Source organism: Pseudopodoces humilis, chromosome 5 (assembly GCF_049639895.1).
Source record: "Pseudopodoces humilis isolate 2021_Gansu_Grassland_sample_001 chromosome 5, ASM4963989v1, whole genome shotgun sequence".
Classification (NCBI taxonomy): Eukaryota; Metazoa; Chordata; class Aves; order Passeriformes; family Paridae; genus Pseudopodoces; species Pseudopodoces humilis.
In genome coordinates, this window is record NC_142204.1 from 24,576,827 (window position 1) to 24,596,465 (window position 19,639).

The 19,639-nt window shown below is 40.7% G+C and overlaps 1 protein-coding gene across 1 annotated transcript in view; it reads right to left on the reverse strand.

Annotated features, from left to right (window-relative positions):
• Window positions 1-18,238, reverse strand: part of MRTFA (myocardin related transcription factor A) — a 95,235-nt gene extending 76,997 nt beyond the window's left edge. The window contains exons 1-3 of the mRNA XM_088055260.1: window positions 18,141-18,238; window positions 10,285-10,348; window positions 188-449 (exon numbers count right to left, since the gene is read on the reverse strand). The gene's annotated coding sequence lies outside the window, so the exon portion shown is untranslated. The remainder of the gene's footprint in view (window positions 1-187; window positions 450-10,284; window positions 10,349-18,140) is intronic.
• Window positions 18,239-19,639: the final 1,401 nt, after the last annotated feature.

Sequence of the window (19,639 nt, forward strand, 5' to 3'; positions counted from 1 at the left end):
TCCACAGCCACTAACATGAATCCTTCCAATTGAACAGTGTAAACACATTTTGTGAACTCTAGATCATTAGTTTTTCCTACCATAGTAAGAAGCGATAAAAAGCAGACCCGTTATCAGAACATTTACCATGACACCACCACTTGGTGAGGACACACTACACGAGACACCAGCACACTGTACCACTTACCATTCTTCCTTTCACTGAGTGGGGGGAGGTTGGGGTTCCGGCCATGATGGAGGCTGAGGGTCAGCTCGGGCTGCAAGGAGAGCTCCTGCAGCTCATTGGCAACAGCTTCGCTCTGCGGGCTGGGGGCCGCTGAAAGGGACACCAGCACCGGCTCATCGTCATTTTCGCCAGCCCCTCCTCCGTCCAGCCCATTTCCAGCAATGACGGAAGGGGGCAGGCACACCACGCCGGAGAAATCCACTTTGGCTTTCGTGATGGCAACCTGCAAGACAAAACAGCAAAATATAGACCATAAATCTCACATGAGAGTGTTGGCCATATGTCCAGTTCATCATGGTGTCTTCCATGCTGGAGAGAAACGTGTTGAGTTTGTGTGATCACCATCAGTTGAAATCCAATGAAACTTGCTCAACTCAGCAGTTTAAAAACTTGTGTAAACCTTGCATAAACAGCACCAGAAACTACTGATGAAACTACAACTGATGATGAAGATTATTAAAATTTTCTTAGAAACCATGAGAACATTCTCGACTTTCAGTATTTTAGGAACCCAGTCTTGAGAAGACACAGATTGATTCGCTCCAGTGAAGTTAGCCTATTTGGAACCTTACTGAACTCTTGACTACCGTCCTTTATACCAACAATAGTGTTTTAACAACAGTCTGTTTGAAATCCAGTCAGGTAAAGTAATAAATAATAAACCCAGAAGGACAGCTGAGTACAATAAATGAGAATTTTCAGATAAAAATCAACTGAATGTCAAAAAATAATTCCCTTAGTCCATGCTGTCCTCCCCACTCACAATCAGTGAAAATGAATGAAAGAAAAATATTCCACACAAACAAAAAAGCTTTCCTGTCTTAAACCTCAGCTACAGTAACCAAAATGTGCAATATATAAAGGGCTTTAACAAAACAAGTGATTTTTAAATGTTTTATTATATTTCCATAATTCTTTAAATAAGTATTCAAAAGCCACTTGTATGTTCAAATTAAAATTCTTTTCTGTTCAGTAATTTAAACAGAAACAAACCAGCTGTAAGTCTCCAGTGAAATGGTTACTGTGTCAACATTTAAACAATAACGGACATTATACAAGGGCAATCATATTTGGTTTTGATTAATGAGGACGAGGTCTCCTGCTTCTTAGCATACTGCTGTTTCAACTCAGAAGACTTGGCTGCACCACTGTAATATAGCAAGCAAAAGGTACTTGCAGACACTAACCTTCAACTTCAAAAAGATGCAGGCAGAGAAGAGTCAAAACCATCAGGATAATCCTCCAGAAACCAATCAAAAAGCATAAACTCGAAACAAGGACTTTAACAATACAGATTTTATTATGTATTCCCCACTTAACACTCATAATTAACCTGGATGAGTGTGACATGTGACAACATCAACACTTGGAACAAAGGTGCTCAAATAGTCACCTTCCCCTCTTGCATACTTCAGTTGATTAGCACCATTTGTTCTGTAATATCCAGAACAAAGTTATAAGTGGTACAAAATTTTTTTCAAGAATTTTTTCAGCAGATATTTAAGACAACAATAAGAATTCACTGGTAATGAAAACATGCTATTTCATCCATGTTGTCGTTCATTCATTCCCAGGACCCTATGTCATGATCTGAAGAGAAGCAAAGAAAAGAAGGGTGGAGAAAAAAAATAGAAAACAAAAAAAAACACCAACTGAAGCTGGTGCTTGTTAAAACAAAACAAATGAGACTGAGCCAAACCTTACTGCCATATGAAGTATTTGCTTTTACTTCAGTTAAAATTTGGCTAGAAAGTGCCTATCCCTTCCTTGGTATTTTTCCTGTCCAAAGCAAACATAAAATCATATCTATTTGAAAGCAACTTGTAACCGTAATCTGAAAAGATAAAAAATTGGTATCATGCCTTTCTCTTAATAATGGATAGAGAAAACTTGAAAACACATATGCTTAAACCACAACAACCTTTGCAAAGGTTGGAAAGAGTTAAAACACAACCAATATAGTTGGCCTCAGGCCCTGTCCCTGTAGGATGAGTGACCTGTGGAAAGGGGCTAAAAGGAAGAGTAATTGCCCAGGTAGGAAGCTGGCTGGTAAGGGCTACTGTCAACACTTTCCAGGAGCCAAAGCCAATCTGCTTTATGGAAGGAGATGTACTGGAGACTTTACACCTTGCCTAGTTCCACATGGTGATCAGATCATGCAGAAGCACAAGTGCAGCCAGGCCTGAAATCACAAACAGGTGACAGACATATCTAACACTCACCCAACAAGGATACGGAACAGCAGAATTCTCAACCTTCCCTTCTCAATCTACCCTAGAAAAGAAGAATTCCCTTCCTCTTCTCAAAAGGAAAAAAAACCCTTGACATGTCTCAAATAAGAAAGATCTGCTTCAACTAAGTAAATAGCAAATAGCTTTAAGAATTTCTAACATACTGGACTTTCTTTTCAAGAGGAATTTGTAACCTGCATGATGAACTACGAAAATCACATTTCAAGCACCACTTTAACAACGGTGTTATTTCCCTAATCAGTATACTGACATTAGCCAGACTACTGAAACTGCATCATTTATGGAAAAGCAGAGTATCAAGCCACAATAAAAACAGTCCAGCAGAGCCAGCTACAGCCCAAGAAGGAGCAAGAGACTCATGCTCACACACCATTTCGCTATGTGACCTTGAGCAACACCACACCAAAGGGTGTCAATTGGTCCTGAGATAATAAACCAGAGTTTCTCCATTAAATTGTTCAATGAAACTTCATCACAGCAGCTGGACTATCCAGAATTGCACCTGGACCTGCACGTTTCCTAACTCATGGAGAAAAAGACACAGATGGAAGGTATCTTAATCCTAGTTGGCATGTCAGTCAGTGTTCGTCCCACATGAAAGCAACACAGCTTAAGCAAACCTTGGCTTGACACTCATTCTTGCTCTGCCACTATGTCAAATTGTGCTGGAAGTGCTGCTTGTAGAGCCATACTGTGAACTGTATCAGAAAGCTGATTCATCTGAAATGCAATTTTTCATATGGATCAATTCCTCCATACAAGGCACAGTTGAACCAGCATGGTACAGTTTGTACATGGTACATGGTTTCTGGAACACCACCAGAAAACACACACAAAAAAAATCAGTCAGTCTGGACAACAATTCTGGAAGTCCAAGTAGGGCTGCAGCTCAAATGAAACAAAACTGGCATGAACTATTATGAACAATTAAAATGCATTTGGTGAGCCTGTCTTCTCCTTCCTCCACATCACCTCCCACTTCAGGCCAGCACAAGATTCTACACAGCCAGGTGTAAAAGCCTGCCTTCTGGTTTACACTTCTGCTCAGTCAGGTCACTGGTGCAGTTTGCTGTGCAGCATCACCAGCGCTTGTACCAGCACTTCACAAGGACAGAACCAGCTGATACCATTAGTAAATCCAAACATCCAGCCTCTTCCTATGGGAAAGAAAACTCCTTTTTCAGATCAGTGCCATGTTTTGGTATGGAACACATCGCCACAATCAAAAAAAGAAAAAAGTCATCCAGTCCTCAAGACTACAATAAAATCTATAATTGGATGAATTTGATTTAAATGTTTTCAATTAAAAGTCTGAAGAGGGCAGAGAGGGATTTGCAAGATGCTTTGAGGATTTATAAACTTTCATGCTACAGTATATGGAAGTCCTGTGAAAGACATGAAAACCTTTTCTGCAAGCCAACATAAGTCTGTTTCTAGATTTCCCAGACAGTTATACCACTCTATAACTGTCATTGTAGAATGATCAATCAGATAGTTACACACATTAATATCTAGAACCTAATTAAAATTTTACAGCGTTTGTTTTCCGGTCATTTCCAACCAGACTAGAAACTTTCCCATAAAGAAATGTACCATGCCATGATCTTTAAGTGAGTCACCCAGAAGCTGATGGACAGTATTAAGCGCTAGTATTTCTTATCCTCTATAAGGGTTTCAGAGTAAGTACCCTCAAGGATTTGTATCTGTTGCCTTACCAGGCAAAAGCTTTCTATCATAGCATTTTTCTACTTTTTGGCCAGCTGCTTCTGGGACAAGAGTGGCTGTGATACCACAGATGTTCTACAGCAGCAACATCAGACTAAGCAACCTTTAAGTTTTCCACTGTCCAGCTGCTCACTTCTGTCCCTACACTGCCCCTTCTTTGACTGGGGAATCTATTTAACTGAAAACTACACATTTTTTGGGTATTCAATAAAATCACTTCCCCAGTCCACTGCGAACTACACACCCAGCTGTGTCACCATAATCCATGTGTCCATATCAAACGTAAATGTTGGATAGATTAAATCATTTAATAACGCCTTAAGATGACTGCTATCAAAAGTAGCCATCCTGAGTTCTTTTTTACTTCCCTGTGCCTTATTCTCCCTCATGATAACCAAGTTTTTGTGTGGCTGGCTGGCAAGCCAGATCTGCTGCAGATTAAGACTAGTAGTGTGTGTGTGTGTGTGTGCGAATGTGAGTGTGCGAACAGGTCAAACTTAACACAGATCAGTTTCTTGATCTGATTCAGCCTGTGCTGGCTGGCAGGAGGTGAGGAATGAGCAGGCTGGACTGCTCCTTTTGTTGGCAGTGCCAGGTTAGTGTCTAACCAGAGGATGTGGCTCTATGATACAGCTAAATTGGTCTAAGCCAGCTCTTGCCAAAAGGGGAGGTCTTGGATGCATGCCTTTGTTGCTTCCCTGTGCCAACACTGGTGCTTGTCTGCCCTTATGATGGGATGATTAATGGAGCTAAAATGACAGGAAACTAATTCTAATCCCTTCTCCTACTCTCAGTTTATTTTTCACTAGTCTACTGTTGGTCAGAGAGGTTTCCATGCTGTATGTGTTTATTTTGTTTCCCTCTCACCTCCCGAGCTTTGAGCTATCCTTCAGTGACCCTGAATGAGCAGCTTCAAGAGAAATTTCCCTAAGTAATTTTGTCACATGGTAAATATAAAGCAGAATACTGTTTTTACCAATGAGTGAGCTAATCAGCTTTCATGTGTGTTTACTGTGATACGGTGATGCAATGGCAAGAGGATACACTTAAACAGCTACCATGTAAAACAAGCTTCAGAGCAGTTTCGTTTTTGTAGTTTGCAGGTTTGATAAAGGGAGTATTCTTCAGAAAATTCTTTATGGCTGTGGTTCCTAACCTTATACCTTGTGCAAAACTGACTCTGTCTTGTTTGTCTATCTGAAATTGAAGTGTTTAAATGCCTTGAGAAGTTAGAAATGGATAAAGATTAGTTATTATTTACAAGTAATGTCTACTGTTTCTCTTGAGCAGATCTGTTTCTTCCCAGGTGTCATGGTTCATGCTTGTATTGTTGTGACAGTGGTTTTGTGTTTTATAGCAACATAACTTAAAAACTCCTGGCTCCTGAGAGCTCCTATTGCCCCTGCATGATTTTGGAAATATTCACATACTCATGGTATAATTAAGATCTTGACAGTGTTTAAATGAACCAAGCACTATCACCTTTCCTTACATGAAAACTCAATAACCAGAGTAAAACATAGAGGAATTTTAACTTAAAATTAAAACATTAAAGAAATTTTAAAGTAAGTGAGTAAAAATCAGAGAAGCACAGGGAAAAAAAAACCCAAAACACATGCAACTCCCAAATCAAGAAAGGACACCTCTCTAAACAGCTCTCCCTTGTTTGCATTATAGGACCAAGTTGCCAGGGCAATAGCAATTTCCTACTGATTTAAGAATTGCTAAGCAACCCCCAGCACCTAACAGCAACAGCATGTGTGTACAGCTGTGCTATTTTGAGTAGACAGGGCGTTTTTTTATTTTAAACTTAAGAGCAGCCTTCTGTTAAATTATCATGCCAGCTGAGATTAGCCAGCCAAGAGGCAATCTTGGAGCAAAGTGGCTGAAGTGGACAAATCTTTGAAATGAGTGAGAAGACTGGAAGAGAATGTCATGACATGCCCAAAAAGCAACTGTATCTCCCAAGTCATGGCAAATTAAAAGAGTAACCCAGGAGAAGTGAAGTTCACAGCAAGTGGAAGCAGAGGCACCACATTAGCTTGAGAAGTTATAACAATCAGAGTGAGAGATATCTTTAGATATCAAAGTCACCAACAGGAAGACCTACAAAGTTGCATTAAAAAAGATATTGCATTTCCTGTCAGTCAGCTTAATTCAGGCACGCAACTGTCAGCAGAATTACTTCTCCAGTTAATTGAGAGCTAACATGATGATACTGTCCATAAAGAATATACAACAGAGTCAGCAGCGAGGCAAACATCACGAAGGCTGTATCCCGGAAGAGGTACAGTCTTAAGGACTGCTCCTTCAGGAATCATCTTAAGTTAAGAATCCAAACTATGCAGGCCACATAAAAGAGGCCACCTTAGATTATGGAGTTTTATTTTAACACACACACTCCACACACATTTGATTTTTGCAAAATGAATCTGTCATCAGCATCCTTCACTTCTACAGTAATTGGGAGCAGGGACAGGCAGAGGGACAAAAGCAATCAAAAAGTAACCAAATTCATTCTGGATTAGAACCAGTGATTTGGAAGTGTAAACTCCATTTTGCCACAATCACAAGCCACTACACTGCAAAGCCAGTATTATAAAGGCAAAGATTGCAACACATAGGAATGAAGATGCTGGTAAAACACATGAGTACAACTTTATCTGAGCTAAAGAACCCAAATCCGTATGTGTACTGTGCCGCTAACACCGCAGTAAAAGAGGATATCTTTGAATCTTCACTGTCTCTCTCTGCTACCACCTCCAGCAAATCTAGCAGTACAAGAGTCAAAATATGCTTGGGTAAGCAAGAAATGTTATCAGACAAAAGGCATGAACAGCTGTACAGAGATGTGAGAACTTGAGGGAGAAAAAATGCACATCTAGTGCAAAGCAACCAACTGCATCATTCATGCTGTAGACAAACACAGCCTTGATCGTTTTAACAACCACTTATCAATGATGGTATTTCTCAAGCCCTAAATATTCCCTTCATAGAACATTAACTTCACTAACATTTCACTAACATGTTCACTAACATTTGCTTCACTCAATCCAGCAGTGATAGAAAGTTTTTAAGAGGTCTTGAAAAATCATTATTAAACATTAATTCCTTAAAGCCACAAATAGCAAACTAAGAAATGTAGTTTGACATTCCAGCTGTTTTTTAAGAAATATTTTTCATTCTTCAATATGTATTTGGAGGAACTTTGTGGCTTTCAAGCTCATGGAACTTTGGGTACACAGAGAACTGATAATACCAAAGCTAGTTTTGAGATTAGCAATGATATTTAGAACAAACAATCCTTGCTGAAAAAAAAAATTAACTCTTCGCCAATTTCTGAAGTTCTTACTTCAGTTCAAAGCATGAATGAGGACAACATTCTTCTAATTTCAGAGGACATTAAGCTTCAAACTGGTGAAGTCCTTTAAAGACACCTAATTCTCTCATACCTCTCAGTGTGTTGAATGAATGATCTAGCTTGTGAGACTAAAGACGATAGCTACTGAAGAAAAAACAGTGTTTGCTGAAGTTCAAAGAAAAAAAGAGAGAAAAAAAAAAGTCATGTTCAGGTGTCATGTGTCAGTGGGTACACTAATGTACTTTAGGCCTTGGTAACGACGGAGTTCGACATCATAATTAAAAGAAGAATTCAGCCTACTGGTATCAAGCTGTTGGTTTCTGCTGCTTTCCCTTTGTCTGATCAAACGATTGTGCACCAACAGGGTGACTCAGGTCAGCCAAACCAGCAGACGATTCACTCTGCAAAAGATCAGAAACCATTTTTGCCCGGATCAGTCAGCTGGCTGGCCGTGCCCTGTGGCTGCACAATCGCCAGTTCTGATGCAAAGGAAGAAGCAGGGGTGCAAGGCTGTGCAGAAGTTAGACCTGCCTTTTCAAGAGCATCACACTGAAAGATCAACTTAACTGTAATGTCAAAGAGCACACTTAAATATCTAGCAGTGGTGCCAACTTAGGCAGCCTGCTACACATTCCCACTCTCATACCTTCTTCATTGTGAAACCAGCATAAATCTTACAGAGACAACATGTACTGGACCAGATGAAAAATAATCTAGAGAAAAACACTTCTTTCCAGGAGGATGTGTTCCCCAGAGTGGCTCACCATGGCCACAAAAACAGCTATGCCAGCAAAACAGAGGGAGCTGAGAAAGGGAGCAAGCTGTTTGAGCCTGCACTGCTGCCAAAGAAATGCATGATGAACTGCAGTGTGTTTAGAACAGGACTGCCTGCTTTCCACCACCTTCTGACTGGCTGGCTTCCTTGCAATCACTGTCTAATGCATCTTTTAAGATTTCCTTCATGTTAAAGGCAAAGCATTCCTCTTCACCCCATAGAGGCAAGTAGTGGAAGCAATGGATTCAGCCAGCAGCAAAGGCATGTGGCAGTGGATGCCAACAACCGATGGAAGCAGGGAGACTACAGCAAACTAGAAAAAGGAATGCTGATGATCTGCAGCCAGATGTGAGCTTTGACTTGGAAATTCACAGCTGAAAAAAGTATGGAGGAACTCTTGCTGAATATGGATGTAGAGCAGACTACATGAGAAATGAGAGAGAATGAGAAAGGACAAGAGAAGCATGGAAGTAAAGCCTCAGAAGAAACAATACACTTTCAGATAGAAGACTTGAAATTTGGGTTTAGAACCAGATGACACAGGACATAATAAAGTGATGACTTGGGCAAGGCAGGAAAGACAGCTCAGGGAACATATCTAGACTAAAATAAAAGAAAATAAATTTTTAAATTTCAAATTTTTAACATAAAAGGAAGAATTAAAACAAAGATAAAATAGTTAAATTTCAGCCAGTTCAGTTCCTGGCACAAGCACTCACTGCAGCACAAAGCAGCAGGCAAAACTGCAAAACTTCATAATCTTAAGGATTTTTTGGCAAGGTTTCTTGGCAACTTACTTTTATGTGTCTGAGGAGGTAGTTTTACATTTTATCTAATTCAGTCTGATCACAAGCTGTGACTGAAATTGTATATTGTATCACCTCACCACCGTTTGAAACTCTCATCTTCTCTCCTTCAAGCAATGACTCTACAGCCATAGAGCAAGTCAATTCATCTTGCTGTTCTGATGGAAAGCTACACCTTGAAACATGCTTGTTTTCCCATTGTGATAGCAATCTGAACCCTGCAACCATGGATTCCTCAGATCTCATTAAAAACAAACAAACAAACAAAAACAAAACATCAAAACAACAAATAAAAGAACAGAGGAGCAATGCCCATTGAAAAATTACAGCTTTAATCAGTTACCTCATGCAAAGTACAGTGTGAAACCAAAGCCTGAAACACAGTCTGCAAGAAGTTTTCTGACCCCAGTCACATTCTTTAGTCATGACAGTATGAAACTGTCTACAGAATTTAAACCAACCTGAACTGGTTTTGTCTCTCCTCCCCATCAACAGACACTGAGTGCAGAATTCAAACTTCTTTGCATTTATTGGCATCTTCTAATGCAGCTACCCGGCATAACATTCATTAAGTGGAAGGCCCAGCAACTGATTTACTAGATATGCTGTTCCCTTTTTCCCTTACAACAGATGACTTTCCACCCTTGGATTTCCCCACTACTGAAAATAGATAAGAATTTTCTTCAGTGATTCATAGAGAACCTAAGATCAATATTACTTGATAAGTCTAGGCATATTTAAGCTAACCAGTTTATTGAAAAGAAGTAGCAAGTGCTCCCTAGCATGGAAATTTAAGCAATGTTAAGAACATTGTATAGGGATGGGAGAATCAGGATTCCTGCTATTCTTTGCCAATTCAAAGGATACTAAATTAAAACAAATTCAACTGCTTCTTCCTTTGAAAGAAGTCTTATTAAGTGCTCGGCAGCACAAAAAAAGTGCACACATGTGCTGTTTATACTCTTGACACTATAAAGTCCTTACTGTACAGCTGTCACACTTGAAACTATTACAAATTCAAAATATTTTATCTCTAAACAATACTATCCCTCATTTTTAGTGGCTACAAGCAATTTTCAAGTCAAAACCTAAGACCAAAAGGTGCAGACTATAGACAGAAAAAAGAACACAAAACATACCTTACTCACAGTTCCCACGGACAAACCCAGCTCACTTCCATGCCAGCAGCTCACTCCCCAGTCACTAAAAGAAAAAACAGGACACAAATACTCAGAGATTTAAAAACAAACAACTAAACAAAACCAAGCACAGTCCATTTTCTCCTTTAAGAGTAAGGAGAAAAGTCCTTTATCCAGTATTCTTTTTAAACATAATCTTTAACTCATTTGATACACACTACAAAAGTTGGACTGAAATGCCATCGAGACTGCCACCCTGGTATACACACACCACGCTACTTGCAGAGCAGAACTTTTATTTTAGGACTGCTGCTTTGTCAGGTCTGAAGAATGCACTGTTTGAGATCTACTAACGTAGAATATTCACCAAATCACATACTCAATTTTCTAGTCCCTATACCGAAATCATTCTTAAACATTGGATAGTAGAACTTGGAGACTGTTATAACTAGCTTATCACATCAGGTTACCCATCCACACAAAAACAGGGAAAAGATAAAAATACATTACAGAGATCTGTCAAGACAGCTACAGGAATCACATTTTGGGGGAGAGGAAAAGAACCATCCCATGCACCTTAAAAACTCATAAATATACTGAAGTAACACACTATTTTTCTTTGGCAATACAGTTCTAAATGGCATACACAGCAGTACCTAACTAGAAAATAATTACTTCAGAGGCACTAGAAGATTGTTGTTTCAAATGGCAATAAAAAGGGTTGCCATACATTTATTCCTACTTCCTTAGCCTCCTTTAAAAAAAATACACATCAAAGTTTCCATTCCATTTCCTCCTCCAAGCTTTTCAGACTCTAGGGCTTCCTAGACATCAGAAGCACAGAACTGCAGTCAAGATGACATGATATTTTCTCAAAAAGATAAAATGAAAAAGAAACAGGCACCTCCCCAAATACAAACTTCAGACCAGATGGGTTTTGGGCATGAGTATTAACATAGTTCCACAGAAAAAGAAAAAAAAAAAAAAATTAAAAATTGTATAAACCATCTACTACTTCAACATCAGAAGGAATAAGATGATTTAGACTGATTAGTCTTGATACTTGGATAGACAGCATAACACAAAATGTGAGTGTTCTGATTCCCAACATATAAAATAATTTTATTCTGTTTACACTGTTTAGAAGGAGCTACAGGTAATGAATTGCACACCTAGTTGGTCCACTCTCCTCCACTTAACTCCACTAATCTGAAGGAGAAGCGATTTACAATACTGGTACAAAAGTGAAAAAAAAAACCAAACAAGTAAGGATACAACTACTTCAGAAACTTCCTTTACAGAGAATGTTCCTATTTTTCTCTGAATAAAATGTGCCAGCACACATTAATCATGGCTCTATCACAGAATCAAGGAGTCATTCTGCCACCTCTTACAGTATTTGTCATCAAGTCCGTATGTAAAATTACTTACAACTACTTAATTAATTTAATGTGAGAACCCATAATAAGTAATTATTTTTCTTTAATAAAGCAGTCAAACTGACACAACTGTAATTAAAACATAATAATGATGCAAGACTACACAATGAAGTTTCTTGGGTTTTTTTTTGACTGAGGTATCCCTGAAACCACTTTTCACCAGGAAGTGTGGAAAAGTTAGAAATGCATTTCATTTGAAGATTTCTGCTGGCCAATCCCGTGTGATTTCCAGTAATCTTGGTTCACTGAATATTATCTTCCAATTTAAGATTGCAACAGCATTGATAAAGCTGAACAATCACCATGCTGCTGCATTTAGTTTCCAGCACTTAAGATCCATGTTCTCCAGAGTCTCAGTTGAGTCAACAGTGAGTTTTTTCTTGATCTGCCTGTCCTGGTAAAGGGAATCTACAAATTTTCTACAGAAGTGAAACCCCATAAGCAGTCAAAATAATCTCTGTATTTTCTTCAGAGCATATTTTTTTTTTTCCTTGGCTTGGTTTTCTACCTCTCCTGACCTTTCAACACTTCCACTAGCCTTCTCAGGTGCCTAGAGATCCTTGTTCTCCCACTCAAAACTGATTCTCCTGGACATCAGATATTTTTCTTACTTTCTCTACTAAGAACTAAAGTTCTATTGCAGATACACTGGAATAATAAAAGGTCATAATAAAGGTTTATTATAAAATAATAAACAATAAAAAGTCAACTTTTAAACTTTCAGTCCCGTTTGCCAACAAAGCTCCTGCTCAACCTGAGACAGTTAAAGTATTGCATCCTGCAATTTACTGCATGGTCATCTGAACCCCAAACAGAAGACAACTGGCTTGCAATAGGCATGAACAGTCATCAATTTATTTTTTTTCTTATATGTGTGTGCTATTAAGCTAAGAGATGCTACAGGTATAACATATTCCTACCGTTATTCTTATTCACTCACTCCATGGAATTTCAATCCAGCTTCAAGACAAAACAACAGAAAACCCAGACACAACCTACTTTCAAAATTAACAAGTCAAACTTCACAAATATTTAGCAGAACAACCTTACAACTGTAATGAAAGACAAGCTCTTTACTGCTCCTTCTACGCTGCAGTGAGTGAGCAAAGATTAATCTGATAACTGAAACATTTTCTGGCAAAATTCCACAGTTAAACTGCTTTTGCTATTCTTTGCCCACAGCATAATCAAAACATTCCTCCAACACTCCTTTTTCCTCTCACTACAGTCAATGCAGGCAGAACTCTACTGTCCTAGATTTTCTGAAGAAAAAATCGTGTCATCTCTAAGAAATGCAGAAGTCTCATCTTGCTGATAAACTTCTCCATCCAATGGAAAAGTTTATATGTCAGTGTTTACATGTTCAAGCCAAATGGCTGCTATTCCAGTGATTACAATGGCTTATTGCCTTCACTGGTGACTTGGAGTTTCAGCATGCCTGAACAACACAGAAACTCACTGACATGACTTGTAAGCCTGATCGGAACAAGGGAATGCAGAACTCATATCCCACCCTTCCGACACCCAGGCTGTCTCTCAGATGGAGGCTTTAAAAAGATTCAAACTCAAATTATCTGCTCCCATAAGTCATGTCCAACAGGACATATGAGAGCGAATTTAGAGACAGTTATATTAGGCCTAACATCACCATGGCCCTACCAGTCACTCGGAGAAAAGGCTCATCTGGATGCAGGTCCATTTTACACCGGGGAACAGAAATTAAGTTACAATGTGGATTGTAATGACATTCTGCTGGGAAATGTCTTATATTGCTATAAAGATCACAAGGAAGGGCAAAAATAGTATTTTTTTTAAAAAATCATTCCAGTAGAGTCTTTCAATGTTTTTTTTATGGAAGTTTCTGCCTGAAGGAGGAAAAGCTTCCCTGTAATTGATAGAAAGTGAATCCCGTCTCATCTTTGCTCAGAGCTGTACCATCACACATACAAACAACTGCAGAGCGAATGAGTTCATCACAACATGGCTAAGGCTGTGTGTAAAGGATGATCTCATCTGAGTAAGCCTAAACAGGGTGTCAACCATATGGATCAGTCGTGCAATGAAAATATATCCTCAGTGCTCCACTAAACCACGGGAAGGGTAGGACTCAAGGAACCACACATCCCCTCCCTGGTGTGTCTATAACTAGTTGTAATTGCCATACATTACAGGAAACATTAATTTGAGGTTGCTGCAATCTGTGATGTAGACTGTCTCAGAAGAAAATTAATTTCACAGAACTAGATATATCATTTCAGTCTCCTGTTCCCCTCACATGCAGACACTTTGAAGATACTGTGTAGTCAGCACATTTATTTGCCTCACCAGAAGATGGCAAGATAGGGAAGCTTCTGCACTGCTTTATGCCAGGGTCCCTGCACCGTGGTACATACACATTTCAATATGCACCCATGGCAAGCAGAGACAACAGCAGCAGCAGCAACTCCTGATCACGTCCAGGAGAAAGTTTCTCTCTCAATGCCAAAAAGGCAGCCCCCAGTGATCAGCTGTTAACAAATAACGTGCTGGCACATGCAGCAGCAACTACCATGCCTCCTCTGCTGCTCCACAAAAACTCAGCTTTTCTGGATCAGCAGGGCCCAAACAAGCTGAAATCGGGAGCACAAGTTAATTAAGAAGGATAAAAAGTAGTCAACACTCTAGTTTGCAGTAAGAGAGCAAAAGCAGATGGATGACATGAGGTTAAGGTGCAGAAATTTCCAATTAAAGCTCAGCCTTATAAAGATTTGTGACTCTAGGTTAAATTTCACCTTCTTGCAGAGATGTTATCAATATGGCTGTGTGCCCAAATCCAAAATATTTCTTTGCACAAGAATAATGATGCTGCACACACACAGAGAAAAATATGGGAGAGGGAAAGGGAAAGGAATGCTGCACAAACTAAATTCATTACATCAATTTCTGAAATATAAACCAAACTAATTTAAACAATTACATTACCTTACTAAGTGACAAATTCTAAGATTTATCTGTGTGGAAAATAAGAGCCTTGAATAAGAAATAGAAAAAGACCAAAGGAAGTGAAATTCTGTTAGCAGCCTTGTTTTTCCACATCTGAAAACAGAGTATCAGACTGAGGGCAGATTCCTGTACAAGCTGCATGCACTGTTTGCCCTCCGCAAGGACAACCCACATTTAAAAATCAGAAGGCTCTGACTGACCAGTGTGGCATATCTAAGTCTGGTAATGAAAGCTGTCCTCACCCCAATGCCATTCATTTCCCCTGAAGAAGCCACTTAACAGTACTTGCACTCCAGAATTATTCAAAGGTTGGAAAGTAAAACATACAAATTAACCATACACACAGCATCCCTGAAAAACTGAACAGAGTAGTTGACAAAGAAATGAGTTTCTGAATTCACACAAACTCATCCATTTCATCTGACACACACATAAAAGAATCACAGAACAGTTTAAACTATAGTTCCTTTCAGCTGTAGCTCTTACTAATCCACTCTTCCACTCCAGCTATGCATTCTTGCAGCTCTCCCTCATTTTTTATTTGGGGGAGTCTGAGGGGGAGAGGAATAGAACATGCCCAGATTAAAAATCATGTCTCTAACCTGGACTAGCACACAGCTCCACAGACTCCACATTACTACTGAGGTGACAGCAAATGGTGGGGACGGGAGAAAAAGGCAAATGGGAATATGAGCTGTTTAAGACAGCCCTACCACCAAAAGAAATGTCTGTGTAACCACATCCTCTGTTTGCAGTCGCAGTTCAGCAATATGTCCAACAGGAAATAATTAGATTTGGCTTTCCCAGAGTAGGTGTCTGACAGTTTAAGACCGCTGAACAATTGCTTTTTCTGCTTCCTCTCCAGCAGTTTCTCAGGAAAAGACATTGACCCTCAGGACATAACTGATAAAAAAAAAAGAAAAAACAAAAAACAAAAAACCCCAACCAACTTAAAGGAAGAGCTTTGTATAACTGTAATATGATTTGCTAATTATTACTACTTTTTACATGGAGGAAATCAACTGCAGTCCTCAAAAGGGATCTGAATCAAATACTGAGTTATCAGAAAGTAAACAGACATTGAGATAGTCCTATTGTGTTATCTACAACATGGGAAGGGCAGCTGAGTATAGAGAGTAAAGGCAGAAAAGTGTTGGAGTTGCTATAAATTGCGTTTTTGAGGTAAAAATTATATAAGGAGACACCCTGCACATTCCAAATGAGTGCAACAATTAATCTTGTGATAATGTTTTGACACATCATAAGAATTCATCCACTTTCTGCTCCAACATCCAAACCTTTTTTGTTCTGATATTTCTCTCTCTCTAGTACAGCTGCTGCTTTCCCCACCAAATAAAATACAGGAATTTAATCATGGCTCAATAGTGAAGGAAATCCAGTAGGGATTGCTATTATTATTATCATCGTCATTAAATTAAAGGGTACTTTTATTGCCTGAATGTACATTTCACCTGAAGGTTCAAGGATGGAAGTCTGTGAAAAATGTTGTTGTTTTGCCATGTCAGTAGAAGTCAGGGTTAAAAAAAACCACAAGCAAGCAAGCACTCCTCCTCAAATCTAAGAGTTTCCCATTATTTCATATTCGAAAGGAGGAAAAATTAAAGACTGCTTTTGGAAAAATGCCACATTCTCTTAGTTCTACGTCAAAAAGTCTTCTGTACTCCCTTTCTTTGCATTTTATTTCAAGATCTGCTTGTAGCCTTAAGATTTAGAAGCCTTCTCCCACATGATGATAGGAGTGGATGGCCTTAATTAAACTGAAATTAAAGCTGATTCCACAACCATTGGAGCCAACAAACACAGCACTGCTCACATTTTGTACAGAACAGGGTGATGCTCAAGAAGCTGTAACTGGCAATACTTCACTCTTTTCCTGAAATCACAATTGGTTTCTAAATTATAAGTGAGAAAGGACTGGAAGGGTCTCAGTAAGCCAATATCTAGTAATTAAGAAGGGCAAATTTGCCTACTTGTGGAAAGCTTAAGGCATTTGCTTTTAGCCCCGAGTCTTTTTCTCCCTTCAGCAGAAAGCATGAATCTAAAGAGCAAAAAAGGAGTTCATAGTCAGCTTCAGATCGTACACTTATTTTAAAATCTATTATTAGATTCTATTTAATCACAACTATTAGATCACTCATTAAATCACTGCAGCAAATGGGAACAAATTGGTGTCCCTTTCATTTCATATTCAGTAATGACTGAAATATTTTTGGAAATACTTACGAAGATCTAAAGGCATTACACCTCTACCAGTTCAACAGTATGGATTTTACAGAAATGTGTCATTACAGAAACCTAGTGAGGGCTTTTGTGCAAGAAGCAGATATATTTTAAAATCAGTGGTGGAAGTTAATTTGTATTTTTACCTGAAAACCAACACACAAGTAGAAAACGCAATCACAATAAGTCATCTATACCACAACTAGCCCTGATGTCAAATACAAATTTAAAAGACAAAAGACAGAATGTTGGGTTATACACATTCAGCCCAGAACAGATACATTTTATATTTTCCAAATATTCAGCACTTTGTCTTCAGATCCTACCAAGAAACAAAGAGCACATTTTGGGTTCCAAGATACAGATAAGAAGCTACAGACTTAAACAGAAACATTTTTAGTGTCTTCAAAATGTATTTTCTATGGATGGTAGGTTAAAATGCAGTTTCACAGCACAGGCCCTGATGCTGTCTGGACAAATGATACGAGAAAAAGACTGCTACATGCAGCAGCAAACCCACAACCCTTTATTCAGCTCACTCAAGGCTCGTTTTGTAAAACGGAGCCCCACAGAACCGTATTAACACAAAGTTTGCATGATGCAGCATAAGGCTACACAGATCCAGATCATAAAGGTCTCAGGAGGATTATTTCCACTAACACACATATAGATTTGTCGGTTTCCATCCGCGGTCAGGGAAGATATGAAATTACAGTCCTCTTTGATAGATTTTTCAGTCACAGAGAGGAAAACAAACGGCTGGGACACGCGAATGTTACCTCAAATAAGCGCCCAGCCACAGCACGGACAAGCATCTTCCCAGTGGGGAAAATCGACCCCGCTCAATGCAGCCCGGTGGGGGTGGCAGGACACGGCGGCGGCTGCTGCCCAAACCCTTGCGAATCCCTGTCAGCACTGCCCGGCCTCCAACGCCGCAAAGAGCCCCCCAAAACCACCCCACACCGACCCGCTGAACGCCCGGGACCCTTCTCAGGGGGGAGGGCGGGGAGCGGCGCAGAGCGCTCCGGGGCAGCGGGGACACAGCGCGGGGGCTCCGGAGGGGGCGCAGCCGCCCCGTGCCCCAGCGCAGGGAGGCCCCTCAGGGAGGGCCCGCGCCCATCCTCCCTCCGTCTACCGCTGCCGCTGCTCGGGGCCGCCTCGCAGCCCCGGCCTGAGCCGGAGCTCCGCGCTCACCTGGTCACGGCTCCATCTCGCCCGAACCCGCCCGTGCCCGTCCCCGGCAGAGGAGGCGCCGCCCCCGCTCCCGCAGCCCGGCCGCGCCACCGCCGGCCGGCGCCTCGCAACCGCGGAAGGGCCCGCCCCCCGCCAATCGGCGCGCAGAAGCGCCACTGAGCGGCACCAGAAGCAACCAATGGGCCGCGAGCACCTGGGGAAGCTAACGGGAGCGAGGGGCGGGCACCATCTGACTGACGGGGAGCTCAGCCAATCGAAAGGCAGAGATGAGGTCATCGCGGGCGGGGAGAAGGGGCGGGTGCTTGCTGGGCGGGGAGAGGCGGGGCCTCGCCCTTAAAGGCGCAGGGCCGCCCTTGTGGGCGCCGTGGGGTTTGGGTTACTAAAGGGGGACTGGGGTCAAAAACATGGAGCACTCGTACTGGCAGTTCTGGGAGTTTCGGGTTTAATGACAAGTCAGGAATATTTACCTTCCTTTCTCCCATGCTTTCGCCCAGCACCACCCACCCCTAAATCCTTGGGATGGGAATGGAGGGGTTCCCGGCAGAGGCTGGATCTTAAGTGCTGGAAACTAAATGCAGCAGCATGGTACTTGTTCAGCTTTATCGCCAGACTGTCGCAATCTTAAATTGGAAGATAATATTCAGTGAAGCAGGTTTACTGGAAATTAGAGATTGGCCAGCAGAAATCTTCAAATGAAACGCATTTCTAACTTTTCCACATTTTCATGTGTGAAAAGGGGTTTCAGGGGTACCCGAGTCTCAAAATCCCAGAGCAGCCCACAATGTGGACTGTGCTGCTACCACTGCCTGACCTGTGGCTGAACTGGAGGATGCCGGACAGGGAGGTCTGCTCCTTCTCTCGGAGAAACATGAAGCTTCTTGATGTGGTACAAAGCCAGGAAAATAAATGGTGCAAGGGGGTGAAATGTCCATAATGAAAACCTGGAGTTTTAATGAAAATGGAGTGGGGTTGCACAGAAAATGGAGGAATGACGGCATCCCTAAAGAGCAGGGCAGAGGACCATAGTTGGAGTGTTACAATACCATTATAAATACCCTGTGCGCTTTACCTGCAGCGATGTTCTCAGCCCTGCTTACTGTATCTCAAAGGGACGTGAGTCATGACAGACTGTAACATTGCTCTGTGAAGGATTGCCTCGCACTGTGAAGCTGAAAAAGTTAGGCTCACCTTTCAAAACAAAGAAAAGAGCGAGGTATACAATAACAAGTGATATAAAGAAGGCGTCATGGGCCTTTCCTTATTCTCTCATGCAGTCAGAGAACTGGAGGACATGATATAACTGCAAAGCAATGTATGTGAAGTAGTTAGGAAAAAATGTTTGTGCCGTGTACAATTAATCTGTGAACTTCATGATAAGAAGCTTGATGGTACAAGTATGTTAAGAAGAACCAAATTCTTAGCCAGTTACTGCCAGTCAGCCACTGTCTTGCCCTGGTTTCCAGTCCTGACATTTACAGCTTTTTGCTTTTCATTCCCAG